This window comes from Cibotium barometz, chromosome 16 (assembly GCF_041138505.1).
Source record: "Cibotium barometz isolate CiBa-2024 chromosome 16, ASM4113850v1, whole genome shotgun sequence".
Taxonomy (NCBI): domain Eukaryota; kingdom Viridiplantae; phylum Streptophyta; class Polypodiopsida; order Cyatheales; family Cibotiaceae; genus Cibotium; species Cibotium barometz.
In genome coordinates this window covers 12,333,052-12,346,927 of record NC_141061.1, presented here as the reverse complement: position 1 = coordinate 12,346,927, position 13,876 = coordinate 12,333,052, and the positions used below count along the sequence as shown (strand labels likewise).

The window sequence follows — 13,876 nt, the reverse complement described above, 5'->3', positions numbered from 1 at the left end:
TCCATTATGCACCCAAATAACTTTGCCACCATAAAAGACCCAATCATTATAGTCTTGTATTTATTTTGTCATCACATCAAAATTTAATTTTGATGAATATCTTAGCTTTTAAATGACTTTCTCTCTCTAGAATTGATCACTCTAGAGAGAGAAACACTAGAAAAGCTTATGATAAGGCTGCAAACAAGTGCATGCGGGCAATGTGAAGTGCCTAGTGATAAATGCAAGTTGCAAAAGAGCCTAGGAAATTTAACCAAGACTTCGTCATGCTTTTCAGAAGTCAAAACGGGTTAAATATGACCTCGAAATGGATAAATTATGACTGTCGGGGCGAGAACGAAGGCTAGAACCATGGGCGGATGGGTTGGAGGGGCCAAATTAGAGCCAAGAAAATGGGGTTGGGGCTTGACTTGTGCCCCAAGGAACCCCAAGATGAGGCACCTACAAAAAGTAGGGCAGAACCCTACTTGTGTGGAGCATCCCACCTTTTTGGGGCTAAAAGTGGAAAAAGCTCACTTTTCCCAAATTGATTGGGAAAAGTGGCTGCATCTTCATGCATGGGGCACCAATTCATGCAAAGGAGGGCTTTAGTGAAAGCTCTCTTCATCCCCTATGCATATATAAGCTTGGTTCTTGCTCTCCCCAAACTAAAGGACCTCGGGGTGCACGCGGATGCTGTGCTTTGCGAGAGAGGAGATGAAGGAGAAGAAGAACACACAGAATGTGGGTGGGGATACCTCAAAGTGGCAACCCCCTATACAAACTATAAGTATATATAGAGTACAATCAGTGGGTGCCTGCCCAAAGCATGGGCGGTCAGGAGAGGCAATGCGCCTCCCCAACAACCTCCCACTCAAAGGTGAATGTGCCTCTGAATAAGAGCACCTAGTCTAATGACTAATGTACAAGACTGATGAGTGAGAATCGCACTCATCCAATACCCACAGATGGTCTATGATCGTGTGCATTTGGCTTTCCTGCTCCCGTGTAAGTCCATACACCACCAGACATACCACACACGTCCTGCAAGTATGTATGCAATACCTGCATAACTCCCCCATGCGCTATGCCAGCATCAGTCATCGAAAGATTGACAGCAAATGCTCCCACAGCAAGTTGCTATATCTGGTCTCTCGAGATCAACATTTCGTACATGAGACCACCAACAAATGCTGACGCAACACTAGCTAAACCTGCTAGCCATACTGAACATGCATCAACATGAATGTCCCTGGCAATAGGCATCTCTAGCTAACTAGGCATGTCAACCCATGCATCTCCTGAGTGTCCACAAAAGACGCATCAACCTGTTGTGCAACCTTAGAGCAAGCCTGCTGCTCTAGGTGTCTAGTCAAAGACGAATCCTCCATAACAAAATCTCCATACTCATTATCAAGCATAGTAAGGAATGACTGCATAATAGCTGACTCCTCAGCATCCTTTGCAACCATCCACTGCAAAAATGATGTCTGAATCTACTGTGACTCACTAGAGCTAAGCCGCTCTAACACTCCATGCATAGACTCCTGTGCACAACCACATCATGTCGTGTCTCACTAGAGCAAGACCGCTCTACCTGTCTATCTCGCATAGAAGTATCATGCACAACTGACTTACTGCTCTGTGACTAGCAAAGCGTCTAAATTTGTCACAACTACCTATGACTGCTCAAGTCGTGCCTCAGCTATACGCACAATGAGCTCATCGCTTTGCTCTACATGCAAAGCATCCTACAGACCATGCGCAAAAGAGACTCTCCTGCTCTCTCGCTCTCTACTTGGCTGCATAAAAACGAAGACTATGCCATCTCGTACCTGATCCACGTGCATAGGGTAAAGCATGCCAACCCTGGCATGCACCTCTCGCAAATGACCAGGGAACCCAAATGCATCGTAAAAGCTCGCTCTCGAAGAGAAATCTGGCATCCACAATCTCTAAGTTGACCAATCGAGATCAAACTCACTCTCAAGTCTGGTACATATCGCACATGTCGCAGCAAATATGATGCACCACTCGGCAATGATAGTCTCATGTCTCCTGCACCAACTATGTCTCCTGATAGTCTCATGTCTCCTGCACCAACTATGTCATGCATTGAACCATCAGACAAGTGGACACTGCCAAGCATTCCACTAGAATAGCTACAAAACCATCACGACATGACGTGACATGAAACATAGCATCCACATCCAGCAACCACTGCGAAGGAAGTGCACAATCTGCATGCATAACAACATCCAGTGCATAACTCAAAGCAAATGTGACATCACCGTCACTTGTGTACTTAGACACTGCATCTGCTCCCTCAACTGTCAAATCAACTGAGCTAACTGCATCTCTAAGACAACCATATCTCCTGCGCTATTGCATACGATGAAAACAACGCCGTCGAATGTGCCCTGTGAATGACCACAATGCCAACATGTAACCTGTCAACGTACACGTGAATGCCTCTGTCTCATACGAGTCCTGGATGACTTAGATCCATCATACATCTCATGCAATCTCTGCCACAATGCTCTCGTAGAAGTCTCATGCATAACAAGAGCAAAAATAGACTCCACAAGGTGCAAGCAGATCGTAGATAATGCCAGCTCATCTAGCTCCTGCCACCACCGATCGTCAGACATACTAGAAGGTCTACCTGCATCACCACTCAATGGTCCATGCAACCCTCGCTGTGTCAATGTAACAAGCATACACTCTCGCCATGCCCCAAAGTCTAACCCATCAAACATGTGCATCTGTGAGAGGACACAATCTGATCGATCACCTGTCTCTGCCACCATGAGCACAACGTAGCAAACTAGAAGGCCAAATCGCTGTCCAAAAGCACCTGCCAATTGTCTACAAATATGGCAAAACCGAGATGCGAATCTGTGAGACAATCACTATGAAATCCTGTAATCCTGTGAGCGAATCGCCACACTCACCCGTGAGCTAATCGGCCAGCTCACAATGTGTGGTATTGATGCAAACACGCACTAATCTCCCACCTGCAGAGAACACCACACGTAAACCCTGAGTGATATCACAATCGCAACCTGGATCGCATCAAACAATGTGCATAAAACTCTTGTGCCAGAGTTCCGACAGTAAAATGGCTATAAACCCAATAACCAAGCAACTGCATGTAAGCTCAAAACCATGAGCATCCAGTACACATCAAAATCCACAATCTCTGCCTGCGAATCTGTGTCCAAACATTGAGCTAAACCAAGCTCACGCAGTACCAGTCTCTGAGCGTAACTCAAGCTCATGTGTATATATCCATATGTGAGCAACGTTGCTCACATACATGTGAGCAACGTAGCTCAAAATGTCTGCCAATCCGGAACGCAAACAAAAGACCTGCGAAGACTGAAATCTACTCACGTAGAGAATATGCACACAAATGAGACCTGTAAGTGCTCACAAACAAGCAATGTGTACTGTAATCACATACATGAGTTGAAGCATGTAGAGAAAACCTGTAACCAGAGAGAACAACCACTCAATGCCAAAACCTGCACTGAGCCCGCTGACTAAACCTGTCAACAAACACATGAGAGCACCCTACCTTCCAACAAGAGAATCCGTATGCGAACCACTGGCAAACCACTGAGAGAGTAATCCTGCTCAATGCCTTGCAAAGAGCAACGCTGACCAGCCTGTCACAGCAACAAACATGCCACCTGATCTACAACACCTGCGACTTCTCACAACCAAGCAAAGCTCACCATAATCATGCATACATAGAGCAAAACCAGCTCTCAACTGTTGCCAATGACTGTGCAAGGATGCACCTGCTCTACCAAACACACGTCGACAAATGCAATGTCATTGATATCAATGTCAATGTTGCAATGTCATTGGTATCAATGTCAATGTTGCAATTGCAGCCAATGTCACCGCTATCATAGATGTAGCTGAGAATCTCAGAGAGGAAACGAGTATTACAAAAAAAATGAGATATTTTGGGTATAATGATTCCATTTTGACACATGTGTAAGGAAGGGGAGTCCCTTCAAGGAGGCGCCTACTTCACATGATTGAATGAGTTTTAAACTCAAAAATAGTGTGATATTTTTATCTCTCCTCTCTCCTGGATCAAACCGAATCAAAAAGGAACCAAACTAGGTCTAAATCTGGTCCAAATTCAACCAAACTGAAATCTACAAAATTCTAGAAATTAGTTGGTCTTGGTTAGAGCCTCCCTCTCCTATAAATAGAACCTGAGTCTTTGTAAAAAAATAGGAGAATTTTACTATACCAGAATTATGGTAAAATAATGATAATTTTTACTATTCTCTAAAATTCTCTCCAAATTGAAGAAATTGGAGCTTCCCTCTTTCTTCAATCTCCATTGGTGGCTCCATCAGCATACCAAACCAATTGATTGGTTGGGGGCCTCTATCGTGAACAAAGAATCAAGTAATTTGTAAGGTAAATAGTGAATTTTGATCTTTTCTATAATTTCTCAATGTTTCTCTCTTCTCAACCCCTCTCAAGCTTGAGAAGCTTAATTGGAATGGTTTTTCAATGCTATTGAAGTTAATTGATGAATGGTAGTATAAAATTACATAAATTTCTATTTATGCTTAATTTTAATAGTTTTTATGTACTTTCTCTCTCTCAATCAAAGAATGGTCATTCTCATGACCTATTCTCAATCCAAATGAAGCTTCTCACATAAAGCTTTTCCTTAATCCAAGATTAATCTATGCTTGAGGCCAAATTAATGGCTTTTTTTTATGCTTTTAGTTTATGACTTTCATGAAAATTGATAATTCAATCCATTATGGGTTAATGATCCAACTAGGGATCATTCTAATCATTCCCTTAATGTTAATCTTTATCCTTTAAAATAATTGAGATTTATCAGTCATAGTAGCGGAGCTATGGTAAAATTTCTGTAAAAATTACACATAAAATAATTTCATTCAAAGCATGAAAAGAGGACTTCCTACCATATTCTAGGAATTATCATCCTAGATTAATTGAAAGAATTTCATTGTAATCATGGAGAAATCGATTTTTATGTTATGCATAATTGATGAATTAGGAAAAAGAGGATTTCTAGTAATTAAATTTTATGTTAAAAAGAGTAATCCCCATCGTATGAGTATTCTTGAAGGGTTATTTTCATTCTAGGCATAGAAAAATGTATACTAGAAATATTTTATTATAAAAGTGTGATTTTTATCATAATTGATTTTATGCATAAATTAGATGCATAAAAGAAATTCTTTTATATTAAAAGAGTGATTTTCATCATAAATGATTTGTATGCATAAACATATGCATAAAAAAAAATTTTATTAAAAGTGTGATTTTCATCACAAATGGATTTTATGCATAAATTAGATGCATAAGAGAAATTCTTTTATTCTAAAAGTGTAATTCCTACTAAATTGGATTTTATGCATAGAAAGATGCATAAAGAATTTATTTTTAGTTCAAAAGAGATATTTTTATCAATTTTGATTCTATGCATAGAAAGATGCATAAAGAATTTTATTTTTAATTCAAAAGAGTTATTCTTATCAATTTTGATTTTATGCATAGATAGATGCATAAAAGATTTTTTTTTATTTTAAAAGTGTTAATTTCATTAAGATGGAAATTTGTGCATAGAAAGATGTATAAAAGATTTATTCTTATTTCAAAAGTATTAATGGAATTTATGCATAGTAAAATGCGTAAAAGAATTATTATAAAAGTGTTATTCCTACTAAAGTTATCTTTATGCCTAATAAGATGCGTATGGGAAGTGATAGGATGTGATAAGATGTGTATGGAAAGTGATAGGATGTCACTAAGATGCGTATGAGAAGTGATAGGATGTGATAAGATGTGTATGAGATGTGATAGGATGTGATAAGATGCGTATGGGAAGTGATAGGATGTGATAAGATGTGTATGGGAAGTGTGGATGTGAAAATGGATGTATGAATGTGGATGTGGATGTATGAATGTAGATATGGATGTGGATGTATGAATGTAGATATGGATGTGGATGTGGATGTGGATGTATGAATGTAGATGTGGATGTGGATGTATGAATGTAGATATGGATGTGGATGTATGGATGTGGATGTATGAATATAGATGCGGATGTGGATTTGTTTTCTGGAACCGGGCATGGTTGACTGACCTTGCTGGTCCTCAACGGATGAGTCCATGGCTCTTTTATATGGATCTGTTGGTTGATCTTGCTGATCTTCAACGGAGATTCCATCTTGATTTTTATAAGTGATTATATTGCCGGGTACTATGAGCTAGGAACTATTGAAAAGGCCCCTGAGTGGACAGGTGGTGAGCGTTCTGGTTGCCAATGATGCCGTAGATAGTCCGATCAAGGAATGATTGGAAATTAAGATTCAACCGGATATTTTGGAGGATTGTGATAAGTGATACTATGGTTTCATTAAATGATTGTTTTAAAGATGGTTGAATCTATGAAAAAGGTAATTTCATATTGGGTGTGTAAGTGGCATGACTGGTGTTAAATTTGCATGAATATCCAGCTAGGGGGCCTGGGAACTCTTTTCCCTGGTACCCGTGATAAAACCTAACCAAATTCTAAATTGGATCCCATCACTACAGTGGTTGGGCGGTTGGCTAACCCATGGGATTGGATGGGGTGGACTGATGGATCCGTAAAATGAGACTCCTTTCCGTTATTGCGATAGATGAAGTAAATCCCTATTGGAAATTGTTCTATGGATAAGAATCAACGGCTGTGCCTCTCGACGGGGAAAAAAGCATTAATCTATATGATCCAAGTGCATGTTTCTTCCTTGGTCTGCTGACCAAGTGGCTTCAGGCTCGATCAGATCAGTTTAGTTAGTAATGACCTTGTCTATGTTAGAGTAAAAATTTATCCTGGAGGAATCGCCTGCTGTGCTTTCCGGGTAAGAGAAGTTTTTTCGAATTCGGTTTGGAAGAATCGAGAAATTAGTCACCTGTCCAGATATCCGTGGGCGAGGCCCCGAGTGTGGGACCCTGCCCCGTGCAAGATGTGCTACTTCCGCTGCTAGCACCCCGAATCCACATTGCGCAGTGGGGACAGGGATCTTACACTCTCTCTCTCAAGGCAAGCTCTCTCTCTTACATTGGTAGTGGTGGCCTTCTTCTAGCCTCCAATGGCACACAACAAAGACACATGCACAAAGAAAAGAGAAAAAAACACACTCACTCAAACACATTACTTGTGTTGAGCACAAGGAAAGATCTCCCTCTCTCTCTCCCACCCCTCTCTCTCTCTCTCCTACACACACATGCACACATGATGCTAATATATATATATATATATATATAGAGAGAGAGAGAGAGAGAGAGATTTATTATCATCCTTAGAGGTCAAATATGACCTATGGGACCAAAGATACATATCACGTATTATGTGTGGGGCTGATAAGTAACTCTCGATGCTCAAGGATGGTTGTGTGATGAGTGTCGCAATGGAGAGCCCACATTGTGGATGGGAGAGAAAAGTATGTAGGTCTAGCTTAGGGCTGAAAATTTAAGGGAAGCTAGTTTAGATGTGAGCAAAGCTGAGCACTCTAGTAGTGTATGGTACTCAGACTCTCCAACTTGCAACAATGAGCATAATGTACGTAGTCAATGGGACTCTTCTACATTGCCCCAACGCCTCGTCTCACATCGAAGGGAGTTAGAGCTAAGCCGAATGGCTGCAATAGTTCATATTACCGCCGACAATGGGATAGGCTCAAGCATACAAGGGTGAGTGTGGTTTCCTCTTTTAGCAAAGAACATGGTTTTGTAGTTTGGGAAAATATGGGTGGTGTAATGTATAAAGTGTGACCCACCAAATTGCTCCCAAGCTGTAATACATCGTCGTTGTAGAAAAGCTTCGTTTACTTGGGAATCTTTTGAGGTGTCATGTAGTAAGTGTAATGCATCCCATCTCCCAAACCACTTCTTTATGTCTTGCATCCATCCTGTGCTCAAGAACTTGCTTTTATGTGTCTTTTGAATTTTTTTGCTTTCTTCCCATGCAATTTTAGGAAGTCGATGCGACGGTCTTTTACGTATCTTTATCATGTACTCCACAACCCACTCCATGCCCACAACCTCAATTGGAAGAGATCCTGACTCGAGAAGTAAAAGCATATATGGTGTTTGTGCCTTGACTTGGAGAAAGTTTGTAAGAAAACGCTTTTGGACATTTTCAAACTCTTTTCGAGTAGACTTTGAGATGCTCCCACCCCACACTTCAACACCATAAAGAAGGACCAGTGTCACCAATGTATCAAAAAAGATACTTCTTGAGAACCCAGCATTTGATATCTCCCACATTACACCTATTCTCAAATGCATAGTATGCTCTTTTTCCAACTTCCAAACGATGCATAGCATATTCATGCCACTTGTGATTGGCCAAAACCTCAAGGCCAAGATACTTGAAGCTCTCAACCACTTCTAGTGTCTCATTGTTGTACACAATGCATGGATTCTCCTTATGGTTAATTTTCATAAGCATAACCTTTGTTTTGGAGGATTCATTCACAATTAGCCCACTATACAGGCAAAAGTTTTCAAGGACAACCATAAGCTTTTGTGCATCCTCTAAAGTATGTGTTAGAAGCACTACATCATCTGCATACAACAAAAGCATGATTACCGCATTGCAAATAGTAACCTTTTCAATGCCTTCTTGTTGCATAGATGTTGGAGCATCATAGCATAGCATAGTAGCTACACATAGCCATCCATCGGATTGTCAATTAACCCGGTTAGCGCATACGGAAGCTATCCCAAATGGGAGATCAACTTAATACACACCTTACCAATTAATCTCTCTCAATCCCACCCACTCAATACTCTTTCTCTCTTGACCCTTCCTAATCACACACACAAACTAAGAGCAAACGGATTCGCATCCAAAACTCAATCATAAGTTAATTAACTCTAAATGAATTAATTAATCTCATGCATAACTCAAGCTCAAGCACACATTAATCAAAATGTGATTACACAATCAACCCATAACATAAAAATGCAAACACATTAGATTAATAAAAACACAAGAGAGCTTAGCATGATTGAGAGTTAATGATGCTCGATTAGCAAGTGAAAAGTGGAGATTAATATATCTCTTAGGATTAGAGAATGGTTTATAGAATAAGAGTAGAGTAAGGCATTTGGGAGAGGAGGAAAGAAAGCTTACAAGAACTATGAACGAGTTCTCTACAGCTCTCTTTCACAAATGAGGTAAAAAGGTCCCATCTCTAACCTAGAATGTCTTTTTATAGCCATTTGAAGGTGCCCTTTCACATTTGGACGCCCAACCTTAATACGGCTAAAAACCCTAAGTGCCCTATTAATACAAATTGGAACTCACATGAGCCCATAAAAATTTATGCATGATACAACATAAATGTCCTGTGAGCCCAATACATCATCATAAGATTATGCGCTGCAAACACTCCCCCCTTCCTAGTCTGCGCATGTCCTCAAGCGCGGCAATGTCAAGTCTACAAAACAAGAGATGATAGTGAAGAAAAATGCCAAGAAGAAAAAACTCCCACGACATAACGACAATGACTGCAAGCAAGGTGAACATACAAGTGCAAGGCTGGTTTGAATTTTAATAATGTGCAAAAAGAATGGAGCAATAATCCTAGTCACAAATGAAACACAATTAAAGACCTTTCTCAGAAAATTCTTTGTACTTATAATGTTTAAGGTTATAACCAAAGTCTCATGATCTTGTGAATGGTGCGTGAGTCACTAAGTTGCATTCTACCTTTTAAGAAAAGAAGATGATGATAAGAATCATGTTCCATGACAACCCTTTAGTTTTGGTCATTTTAGAGTGTTGTTGTGTTGTTTTGAGTGCATATGTAACCAGAATATAAATCCCATGAAAGTGAAAGCATCGGCCCCTCGTAACCAACAAGGATCCTACCAACACAAGTCATAGCGAGATATCCTTGTTTATAAAATGTAACCAGAATGTACATCCCATGAAAGTGAAAGCATCGGCCCCTCGTAACCAAGGGTCCTACCAACACAAGTCATGGCGAGATAACTCTATTAGTCACATGTGCCTTTTTTTTTTATAGTGGGTCCATTCCAGGGACTTCAAGGCTATGGCTCCATGGTATCTAAGCATCACAAATCCTACCAAAAACATCGCAAGGCAATAGACACCACATACCAATAATCTTGTCTAAGTTTTTGTGTTTTAGGTTTGTTTGTGTTCAACTAAATGGAAATGTAATGGAACAAATGAATCCTAGCACACTCCTTAACATTAGAAAGAGGAATGCAGATAGTAATAACTTAGATATACACAAATCCTAAGCTCTTGGCATACTCCATCAACATATTTAATGCAAAGCCTTCACCTCAAAAGATTTCCACTATGTAGACAAAACAACTAGTACTAGAACCCTATTTTTTTTGACACACAATAAAACTAAAACCAGCATCTGAGGTGTGATCATGCAGCAAAATAGAACAATGAAAATCACACTCAACAAAAAAGAGAAAGAATTGAATGCACCTGTATTTGGAAGCTCGAAGATGTAACTTTTTGCCCTTGCGATCATAGCGAGAATTCATCTTCTTGCACACATGGACAATTGCCTGCACTCCCCCCTTCCTGTCGAATGTCTAGACCGTTGGGAAAGTAGTGAAAGAGGAACGTTGAAAATGCCACCGAACTCTATCTCATTGGAGCTATAAATTACTAAAATTGGAAAAGAAAAACAAACAAAAAACCAAAAAAGTGGGTGGTGCCAAAATCACCAGATTTAGCCAAGGGAAAAAAACCCAAAAGGAAAAAATCACCTTAGCTTCTGCTCTTATTCAAAGTGTGTGTATCTATTCTGAGAATGGAATTTCATTTTCATTCACATCCATTCCTAGGTGGTTATCATAAACAATCTCTGGTTCCATAGTTAAACCTGTACAAAAACCTTCCTGTGGTGTAGATGGTAATGGAAGAAGTGCTTCATTCACTAAAATAAGGCATTGGTTCTATGGGAAGGTTAAACAGACAATGCCAATTTTGGAATTGCTCAATATAGGTGCTCATAGTGATCCAAAATTGACATGTTGAGGCTGGGGGAAGAAGGGCTTGCAAGATAGGTGGTCGCAAGTCATTTATGCAAGTATCTCTCCATTGTTGTGCTTGAACCTCCTCAGGTAATCTACGTTGATTTGGTCCTTGCTCTGGTACTCTCACAGCAAGAAGGTTATGGTGTTGGGGTGTAATTCCCACAATTTGTTTCATTAAGCCCGTGCCATATCGTCCAAAGTAAGTGTGGCATAGCCAACAAATGTGTGAAGCTTCCCCTAATACTAGTCGTGCACACTCTTGACAATGGGAAAACGGATGATGCTGTTGATAGAATAAAGTGACAAAGTGATGCCCACAGCAAATTTCACCTAGGGGAGCATAAAATCCTACATTATGCAACAAAACAGATTATCAAATTAAACACTAAATGCCTAACCAGAAAACTAAACTAAACACTAATCAAACACTAAAATAACAAAAAAAAAATTGTAACTAAATTGACCTACTTGTTTTGCAAGGTTTCCCGCATGTGGTTGCAAGATGAAGAGATGCCTCTTGCTCGTGCTATCTCCCACCACCACCACCAACCCACAAAAAACACAAAAACACAACAAACAAAACTTACTAAAGGGCAGGATTAGTGTTGGATTTGCTCTACAATCTAGTATGGCTTCAGAAACTCACTTCGCCGACATGCAAGACTTTTCCATGGCATTCAACGTAAGGCTGGTGTATCACCGCTTTATAGAGATCCGATGAACCGAATGGTTTGCTCTACAATCTAGTATGGCTTCAGAAACTCACTCCACTGACATGCAAGACTTTTCCATGGCATTCCTGGTGTATCACCGCTTTATAGAGATCTGATAAACCGATGGGTTGTAAAGATTGGGGACCATCCGATTGCTTTTGATGCAGCTCCATGGGTTAATTACCATGATGGGGAATACAGCCAACGTAGGGATGGAAGGCGATTGACCAGTACCTATGTTGGATAGACAACCTCCATTACCTAAGACTACACCTGTGTAGATCATAGGTCATGAAGAAGATGATAACTATGAAAGAGCTATTGTACCTGTACTGCCATATGTGGAAGAACAGTCGATGACTCAAGAATATGGAAGTCTAGATTGGTGGAGGATGCTCAGTTCAACGTCGATGTCAATGCCAACACCAACACCAATACCAATGATAAGTCATCAAGAAGGATAGTTTAGTATGGATTATAACACGTTGATGTTCATAGCGGGTCAGACAAGATCACCAATGCCAATGGATCTGAAACGAGCTCCTAATGCACCATTAGGACCTTGTTACAATTGTTTGGGAGACCATTTGATAAAGGATTGTCCGTACCCATGTCAACCTAGGCCTACTACTGCCTCTTCTTCTCTGTACGAGCTCTTGCGCGTTATTGTCTTGATTGTGGAATCAAGCGCTTAGTTTCCTCTTGTCCGTTGAATCAAAACAAGAAAGGAAAGTCTATGCTAAGTATAGTGGAAGTCTTACCATCAACCAGTGGAAACGAAAGTGATGAAATTACACCAATGAATGTAGTCACAAGAGCTCAGGCTCAAAGGAATGCTGAATTGCAGACAAGCGAGGAGAGCAAGTCCGAAAAGACTTCACGAAACTCATGGAAAGCACGCAGACAAAGAAGAGCTACTGCAAGAAGAAGTCGAGAGGAAAAAGCTAAAGCTGTGACGTTGAGGTCAAAGAAAAAGGGATATCCTCAGAAAATAAGGGACAACCTGAGGGAGGGTCGATCTTAGCAGAAAAAATGCTAGAGCCGTTAAAAGCTATGCTTGATGTGTATGAAGCGAGACTGAGACCTAACCAGACCAATGAGGAGAGATTCAGAGCTTACCCAAATCCAGTTCTTGAAATGAAACAGTTAGAAATCTTTCAAAAGATGAAACAAATCGATAAACAGGGGTCAATAGAGGGCCACACACAAATGAAACCGAAAATGGGACAAGTGCCTAGTGGTTCAGGGAATCTTGTCTCTGGGGAAGAAAACAAAACAAGAGAATCACAAAGAGCCAGAAGAAGAAGAAGACGAGCAAACAAGTGAACAGTTGAGACAAAAGAAAAAGTGCCCGAAGGTGCTGAGCCTATGAGACAAAACGTAACGTTCATACCAAATAGTTTTTTGGAGGAAACGGAGGAAGATTGGATGAAAACTCTTTGGGATGAAATCAGAGAGAAGAATGCAAAAAAGGAAAATAAAGGTACAACACGTTTTATGATGCAAATTATAATAACCTTAAAACTTAATCTAATTGATGCAGAATGTAGTTCCACTTATAATGTATGAGCCTTCTTATAAAGATTTCAAAACCTTTTGCTCGGTATGTCATAGGCTAGTGGTCCTTTGCACACACATTTACCCAATAGATTGTCAATCTGAGAGGCTCTCAAATTTGGAGGCAACCACAAATGCTCATGGGAGTCAACTTATGCTACACACAAGTAGTGTTTCCTCGAGCTCAATCATTCCTTGATCTCAATCCCAACTCACAAAGCATGCATCAATAGCCAAGGAGTCCTCTTCTCAATCCCACAAATGCAATCTAGCTACTCAATCCATGAACTCAAATCCACAATGTAAGCACATTACTTACTCATTCAAGCACCTAAATCACACATTGCACACATTAGAATGAGGAATGCACACACACAATGGGAGATTTCACCTCCTTCTCAATGCACTCAAGCATGCATAGAATGCCACACAAATGCGCATGCGCGCATGCACACACACACACACACACTTAAGTAAAGACTCACTATAGAATATAAGAGAATGACGAAGGAGAGGAGTTCTTCATTGCATTA

At 40.2% G+C, this 13,876-nt stretch overlaps 2 pseudogenes; one reads left to right on the top strand and one right to left on the bottom strand.

Annotated features, from left to right (window-relative positions):
* Positions 1 to 930: 930 nt before the first annotated feature.
* On the bottom strand, positions 931 to 7,840 carry LOC147630374 (uncharacterized; annotated as a pseudogene).
* A 90-nt stretch (positions 7,841 to 7,930) lies between these two features.
* Positions 7,931 to 12,810, top strand: LOC147630373 (uncharacterized; annotated as a pseudogene).
* The last annotated feature ends 1,066 nt before the right edge of the window (positions 12,811 to 13,876 follow it).